Raw genomic sequence first — 7,744 nt, 5'->3', positions numbered from 1 at the left:
GATCTCTGAACTCCCCTTGGCTCAGGCTAGGCCGGAGAAATCCTATACCCTTTCCCTTCTCTCTTCTTCTTAATTCTTTCCCTCTATATTAATTAAACCACCATAAAATTCCCAAACTGACTTCAGTATTTTTATTGGGATTTGAATTAATCCCTGGCAACCATCCGTATAATGTATTAGTCAAAACCCCCTAAATTTACCCCTTACAGTTTGAGGGGATGAGTCAGCATTGCTTTAATTTTCATTTCTCTAATCAAGAGAGATTTAGAACATTTTTTCATATGATCAGTTTGGTTTCTTTATCTGAAAATTACTTGTTCATATCCTTTGAGGGTCATAGGAGGAGACCCTAGAGACCCTCTAAGGCAAACTTCACCATTTTCCAGGTGAGGAAGAAAATGATCTGCACAAGATCTCAAGGGTCAAAATAGCAGAGACAGAATTAAAACCCAGGTCCAAGCCCCTTTCCCCTATATCATGCTGCCTCTGACTCCCCAAATCTTCCTACTCCCATACCAAGATGAGGATACTAATCTGAGCATTCATCTGGATGAACTTTTCAAATAATGGTGGCACTCAATGATCCACACTCCTCAGGAATGCAGATGAAATCATATGATTTTTCACTTGTTTATTTGGGTATATGTTTTGGGGTTTGGGTTTTATAGGATTAATCATTTGGGGGAAACTGGGTGGCTCAATGGATTGAAAGCCAGGCCTAGAGATGGGAGGTCCTGGGATCAAATCTGATCTCAGATACTTCCTAGCTGTGTGACCCTGGGCAAGTCACTTTACCCCCACTGCCTAGCCTTTACCACTCTTCTGCTTTAGAACCAATATACAGTATTGATTTCAAGACGGAAAGTAAGGGTTTAAAAAAATGAATGATATGGAAATATGTTTTGTGTCATAATACATGTATAATCCAGAATGAATTGCTTGCCAGCTCCAGGAAAGGGGAAGGAAGGAGGGAAAGAGACAATTTGGATCATATAACTTTGGAAAAACATGTGAAAATTTATTACAAGTAATTGGTTAAAAACATTAAATTAAAAATAAAGACCCAATTTCATACTGGAAAAATAAATAAATAAAGGACATTTGTGGAAAAACAAACCAAAACAAAACGATCCACACTCCCCTACCCAATCCTATTATATCACAAAAGCAGGCATTTGTGAGGTGGCCAACCAGGACTGAGCATTGTCTGATGTCACAGATTCAAGTTTTCCCAGCTGTTGGCAGCTAAACCAGGCCCATGAGAAGAAGATCAAACCTACGCCCTCTTTCTAACCAGCTCCAACTACCTGAGCTAGCCAGTCTGCTATATTCAGCCAAGAAAAGAAGTCTGAACTCACACATCAAGGGACTGAGAGAGGAGGCCCCACTTCCCTGAAGAAAGCAAAGCTGGGAGCTCTACGTGCCTGCCTGGATTACCCTTGGAACTCAGGTTAACCAATAAATCAACAAGTATTTATTAACAGAGCGCAGATACCGGAATTGTTTAGGGATAGCTTAATAGCCTTCTCTTTGATGCTCTAAGGAGCACACCCTTTATCACTGGCGAGAAGGCAAGAAGGCAGGCTGCCAAGTCTCTTGGAGGACTAGGGCACTTCTGATTACCTCTGACTTTATTCGACACTCACTAGGGGTTTTCAAAGCTTTGGCTCACCCATATCTTATCCACCTGGATTTCCTCATGAGCTACACCCAGTGTAGGTCCAGAGCTCAGATGTACCTTGTCTAAATGAAAAATGTGTCAGTCCACCCGGTTAGGGACAGGCTGGTAGGTGTGGAGGGTGAGACAAAGAAAAGAACCCAGCCCACCCTGGCTATAAGATTGGATTGAGGGAGATTAACTTGTCTTGTTCAGATAACTCTTCAGCCCAAGGGCTCTTTGACAATGCCACATTTCACTCCTTCCTGTGGTGTCATCAAAAAAAGGGCCAGACTGGTGGGAAATGGAGTTCTCTTCTTAGCCTTGCCATCACTGATTGTGTGACCCTGGGCAAGTCACCAAAACACTTCCATCCCACTCTCCTCATGTGTGAAATGAAGGATTAGATTAGATCATGATTTCTAAACCTGGTGTTATACCCTGGATTCGATGATCTAGCTGCAAAAATGTCTTTTTTTTTCTTATTTTTTACTCTATTTCCCCATGCCCTTTCTTTCTCCCGCTCTCTATAGTTCTTTCTGCCCCACTATCTCTATCTCTGATCTCTGTATCGCTGACTCTCTGTATCCCTGTTTCGGTATATAGCTTGTTTGTACATATCTATTTGTTTGTTGTTTCCCCACTAGAGCATAAGCTCCTTGAGTGTAGGCTCTATCCTTTGTCCCTTTTTGTATCCCCAGGGCTTAACATGGTGCCTGGCATATTAGAGTATCCCTTAATAAATATTACTTGGCTGATTTCACTTCTCTATTCCCCCCTATCTCTTTCATATTCTCTCTCTCTTCTTTCTCTGTGTCTGTCTCTCTCTATCTCTCTATCTGTATGTCTTTCTGTCTCTTCCCCCTTCTCTCTCTTTTTTTTCTCTTTCTCCTCTCCTGTCTCTGTCTCTCTCTCTGCCTATCTTTCTGCCTCCCTTCCCCTTCCCTCTTACTCGTAAATACTATGACTAAATGCCATTGGTAGGGTAGGAAATTATTTTCAGAAACTCCCTGTTGGTTTTGGCTTAAAAAATCAAACGATTCAGTGTCTGTCCATGCTTTGAATGTGAGAACTTCTGTGTTCAGAAAACACAATGGCTTCAAGCAGTCATATTCAGAAACAGCCAGGGGACTGGGTTCAAACCTCCATCCAGCTCATTGCCTGGAAACTATTTGTTAAAAAGTAAGCTCTCTGGGTTTCAAATGACAGACCTTCTAAATATGAGAAATAAGAAACTACAGGCACCATGCTTTTGTTGTTTAAAGAACTGAGAGAGGGAGCTTTGTTTGGGGGTTGTTTGCTTTGTTTGCCTTTTTTTTTGGTAGGGGGGTAGTAGGACATATTTTACTTCCCTGGAATCCCACCCAAATATGAGACTGAGTGAATAAAAGGAGTTGGAGAAATGAAGCACGAGAAGAGAGAGAGAGAGAGAAAGAGAGAGAGAGAGAGGAATTTTCATGTATAAAGGAGAACTATTTGCTAATATAGTTTGAGTGTGTTAAGTAGATCACACAAAGCCATGTAAATAAGGGAAAGAACTGGACATTCAATTCAAGAAACATTTATTGTTGTACAGTAGTTTCAGTAGTGTCTGACTCTTCGTGACCCCATTTTGGATTTTCTTGGCAGAGATACTGAAGTGATTTGCCTTTGCTTTCTCCAACTCATTTTACAGATGAGGAAACTGAGGCAAATGGGGTCAAGTGACTTGCCCAGGATCACACAACCAGCAAGTGCCTGAGGTCAGATTTGAGCTAAGGCCTTTCTGATTGCAGGTCCATTGCTCTCTCCACTGTACCACCCAGCTGCCCTACTATATAGCAGGTATTTAATAAATGCTTTAGGGTAACTCATGTAGGCCTCATGGAATAGATGGTCCTTGAGCTGAGCTTTTAAGGGAGCTAGGTCTTCCTAGAGATATAGAAATAAAGAGTAAGGCTATTCTAGGTAGGAAGGATGGATTATGCACAGGCATGGAGGTGGGTAAGAGATGGAAGGCTGTGGGCTGAAAACACTCAAGCAAATGAAGGAAAAGGGAGAAAGGGAGAATTTCATTAGGGGGGGGGGTCATTAAAGGTAATATGGGAGATGAAAAGAAGGGAGAGAAACAATTAGAATCCTGAGGAATGAGTGAGGGGGTAATGGAGGAAGAAGTAGAAAGAGAAATAGAAAGAAGGGAAAGAGAGAGCAGGAGGTGGGAGGAAAGAGGAAGAAATCAGAACAAAGAGAGATAAAGCATAGAAATGTATACCAGTTTCATGTCTTAAATCCCAAATCACGTTCCATCCTTGTTTCCCCATCAGGTTCCAAGTTCTACTTTTCTTGAATGGAAATTCAAGATAGCAATCTGGTTGCTTGTCAGTGAGGCAGGCTCCCAACCTGCCTTGTCCTTAGGACTATTTCCAGTACATTCTAGCTCCCAACTCCACCCCTCATCATTCTCATATGTAAAAATTAAATTAGTTTCTAATAATAAAAGTATTATATTTTATGAGGTTTATTAAGGATTATTAGAAATCAAGGAAACAAAACAATAAACCATGTGCCTAGGGCTGATTAACTCATTCAAAGCTTACTTACTACATCTTGCAAATGGCTGAGCAGAGAGAGCAAGAGCATAGAAGAGGGCGAGTTTGGGCATTACTGCCATTTTAAATACTAATTGTGATCTCTCCCAGGTGGAGACTCAGGTGAGATTATAGGGAATTCTGGGAAATACCAAGGACTTCTGGGGATTGAAGTCTGGTGTTCATAGAGGCCCAAGGAAGACTAGTCTCTCTGATGGGTCTTGTAAACATACCAGCTATAAAAATACAATAATTTGAGGATAAGAGGAAAAGAGAACAAAACCAATAATTGATTGGCACATTGACAAAAAGCCAGTTAGGGGGAAGTCCCCTTTGGCATAAGAGTATACATACAAAACAAATGCATTTAAACCCCACACAGTTCAAATCACCACATCCCAAAGTTCACTCTGGATCTTCTCGTGCAGCTTGTGGTCTGTAGAGGCATCTTCATGGTGTCTTCTCCAAAACAGTTCAGTTTCTGCATTTGGAGAGGTAGCATATTTCTTAACCTAAAATTACTCTCAAAAGGAATTTAAACTTTGCAATTTAAAATAATATTTTTACATTCCCCCCTGAAGAGGGTGATTGAAAAACACAGGGATCACTTAGGGATACATGGCTGAGTTATGAGGTATATGAACCAATTGGCAAAAGAAATAAAAAACATTAAAAAATCCAATTAATAAAAGATAATTTCTGGATGAAAGATAGACTATCAAAGTCTTATGTGTAAAAATTCCAAGTAAAGGAAAAATAAATCTATAACAGGTCCTTGAATCAGGGCCCAATTAAAATGATGCAAGCAATTAAGCATTTACCCAGTCAGTAGCCAGGACTACAGAAAGTTGCCACATTATGAAAGACAGAATAGGGACTAGATTATAGGAGCCAGGTAGGAGCTAAGTTTGAGATACTTGTCTGTAAGCATTTTCATGAAGAGTGTGGATACATGGAAGGCCTATGTCTTAACGTATGTCAAGCGTCGTAACCTCAAGTCTCACACTAGGTTCAAGTGGCTTAGAATTTGGCTTAGAAATTGGCTTAGAATTTTCATCAACCCCATTGGGATTGGTTCATCTCTGACCTTGTGCTCGATTGGCACTATGCAGTTTAGCTTTGTGCTTCTTTGGCCCTGTGCAATGGCTCTTTTTGTTTTATCTTGTCTTGGAATCAGACAGAATCATTAAGCAAAGTCCCATAAATTTTCTTTTAAACAATTAATGGCATCATTTTTTATAGTCTCAAGCTTTTGAGGCATGCATTGACATTATAGCAAATATATTTTAAACTTATATTCCTTCAAATCAAAAAAGTTAAAGAAAATCTTAATACTGGTGTCATGTGCTTCAAATACATAAAGGAGAGAAAAAATAAAAACTGAACTAGTATATTGCACATGTAAGAAGAATATAATAATAAAAAAGTTTTAAAATTAAAAATATAGCTTATAATCATTGATACACTGTGTCAGCTAAGAAAATATAGAATACAAGTTTTCACAACAAAAATGAGACCCATTTCCTCTTCATATCTGGCCATGATCCACTGCGAGTACAAGCAAATGATTTTTACAAAGTAACAGTTTTTTATAAAGAACAGTAGTTCAAAATCCCCAAAATTCACAATAGCCCAATTAATTACAATAGCAAAAAAACTGTTTTTATATATGGGCTTATTCAATAATATTTGTTCAGTATAGTTATAGGAGAAAAGCAACAGAATTAGTCTCTAGTAATAAAAGTATTATATTTTTAAGAGGTTTATTAAAGGATTATTGGAAATCAAGGAATAAAGAAGATACAAAGTAATAACTCACATGCCCATGGCTTATTAGCCAAATTCAGAACCGCTTAGCTTACTTACTACATCCTTGAAAATAGAAGAGAGCGAGAGCACAGAAGAGGGCCAAATAGGCATTACTGCCAGTTTAAATACTAATTGAGATCCCGCCCAGGTGGAGACTCAGATGAGATTATAGGGAATTCTGGGAAATACCAAGGACTTCTGGGGATTGAAGTCTGGGGTTCAAAATCTCCATTTTTACACATAGGACACAGGTTTTAGAAACGCTTTCCCAGTGTACAAGCACTGTTTTAAAGGTGGCCAGCAAGGGTGGGGGGCTCAGGGGGAAACAGAAGACACAAATAAATAGAGAGAAATTTCCTTTAAAAATACTAAAATGACTGGCATCAGTACTTAATTCCTTTAAGGGAACCAGGATCACCGAGAAGTGGAGGTAAAAAGTCCAATAACCATCTAGTGAATCCTCACTGTGTATAGGGCACCCAGGGGAGAGTCAAACATGAATAAGATCTTGTCCCTGCTCTCAGGAGACCACTTGAAGCAAACTCCAGTCTGGGGCAGGGATGGACACCTTAGGGTATACTAGATAAAGGCATCATTTTTTTGAGATGACAATTGAGTCTTTGAAACTTGAACTTCTACAACACTCTGATTCAGAGCCCTATTGTTTGGCCCAGGATAGAACATAGCCCCCACCTTCCTGCACTGTTGGTTTCTTGGGGCATGAGGAGGCAGCTGATAAGGAGAGGAGGTTGTTGGGTCAGAGGACACTGGAAATGGCCTGAGGTTATGAATCATGGGATTGAATTCCCATGACTATGAAAGCAAAACTAGTAGTACTGTCTTATCCAGATGGCTTTTGATGTCTGATTTCATAGAATCATAGATCTTAAGTTAAAAGAGCCCACAAAAGCCCGCTAGTCCAAACCCCTCATTTTACACATAAGGAAATTGAGGCCCTGGGGAGATTTAAATAACTTGGATAATTGATGTGGGTAATGAACCACAGAGGCTGGACTTGAACTCGGAGTCGGATGACTCCAGAGCCACTGTTCTTTCCACTGAATCCTTATTTCAATAGCATAAAAATGGAGTAAGTTAGAAAGGCTAAAGGGACTGGGATGAGACAAAGTATGATTTCTAGAAAACTAACACCAGCTCCCTCCACTTAGGACAGGTTTGAGGTGATGTAGTGAAAAAGCAATTAGTGAATTGGGGACCAGAGGACAGCCTGTCTGAAACACAAGGGCTCCATAATTTCCTCATGAGGTTTCAGTTTACCAGAAGATATTCCATTCATAGTTAAGTTGGAGCAAGTCCATTGAGCCTTGAAATGGTCATATAGAGTCATTTGGATTTGAGAAGCACTTGAGATTGGGGAGCAGGAATGGGCAGCAATTCTGGTATTATTTTTTCCCTTTGCTTAAGCTGTAGCCTCAAGTCTCAAGATTCTGACTCCTAAGTTTAGCTACCTGTGACTCAAACCAAGCTTGGAAGAGAAACTCCCTTCACTGGCAGCTCCACATTCCCTTCTTTCCTCAAATCCACAGCTCTGCCTCCATCCCTTTTTTCTCAGTGCATAACCTCCTCTCCTACTTTGCCAAGAGGATTAAAACCATCCATCCAAAGCTTCCTCATTTCTCTCCCTCCAGACCTCAGTGTCTCTAAGTGATACCAGTGTGGGTCACTAAGGGGGTACATAATGTACAGAGAT

At 40.1% G+C, this 7,744-nt stretch overlaps 1 long non-coding RNA gene across 1 annotated transcript in view; it reads left to right on the top strand.

The window, feature by feature from the left end:
- The first annotated feature begins 269 nt into the window (after positions 1–269).
- Positions 270–7,744, top strand: part of LOC130455445 (uncharacterized) — a 19,398-nt gene continuing 11,923 nt past the window's right edge. Inside the window, exon 1 of the long non-coding RNA XR_008913420.1 lies at positions 270–1,450. This is a non-coding gene — a long non-coding RNA (uncharacterized LOC130455445). The remainder of the gene's footprint in view (positions 1,451–7,744) is intronic.

This window comes from Monodelphis domestica, chromosome 7, assembly GCF_027887165.1.
Source record: "Monodelphis domestica isolate mMonDom1 chromosome 7, mMonDom1.pri, whole genome shotgun sequence".
NCBI classification, from domain to species: domain Eukaryota; kingdom Metazoa; phylum Chordata; class Mammalia; order Didelphimorphia; family Didelphidae; genus Monodelphis; species Monodelphis domestica.
This window is presented reverse-complemented; position numbering and strand designations above follow the sequence as displayed.